This window comes from Hypanus sabinus, chromosome 26 (genome assembly GCF_030144855.1).
Source record: "Hypanus sabinus isolate sHypSab1 chromosome 26, sHypSab1.hap1, whole genome shotgun sequence".
NCBI lineage: Eukaryota > Metazoa > Chordata > Chondrichthyes > Myliobatiformes > Dasyatidae > Hypanus > Hypanus sabinus.
Window position 1 is genome coordinate 2,796,870 of NC_082731.1, and position 776 is coordinate 2,797,645.

Genomic DNA, 776 nt, shown 5'->3' on the forward strand with positions numbered 1-776 from the left:
CCAGAACAAGATGGTGTAGGAAGGGGAAAGCAATAAGTGGAACCAGGTGAGGGGGGAGAGTAGGTGATAGGATTGGAACATACCTTAATGTTGATTATTCTTTTTAACCCTAATTCTTCCTTCCTGATGAGATTCTCTGAACTTCATAGGGGCTGCAAGCCCTGGTTTTGGTCATTTATTTGGATGGGCATCTAGCCAGACAGGGAACCAAATGTTAAAAGCTTAAGAGTTGGCAATCACATTTTATATTGTGTTAATGCAAATAAAGGTTATAACTTTATAACAGGAGACATGTATTCATTTTAACCTACAGTGGAATTTTTTAACAGGAAAACATTGGATCAGATTTTATTCATTAAGATTGCATTGCAGATTATAGGTCATGTGTGCCCTGTGATCTGAGGCCACAAGTTTTACACAAAAAGATGGGAAAGTGAACTTCACATGCACTCACTGACTAAATTATCCCCTCCCAGGGATTACATGCTTGAGCTCTATTTCATCGTCTTTCTGCATCAAGCTGTGATCAGCACTGCAGGCAAAGGTGGCAGTGACTAAAGGATTGGAGCCAGTGGGAAGGGTTAGGCAAAGCTCTGTATATAGACTGGAGCCAAAATCATATCTGATGCAAGAACAGAGTGGAGTTATGCTAGGAACATCCTACACGGTCAAGATAGCTTTACTTTCTGAGGAGGCTGAAGAGAGTTGGACTTGCACGTCCATACTCACATTCTACAGATGTGAAGTAGAGAGCATCCTAACAAGCTGCATCACTT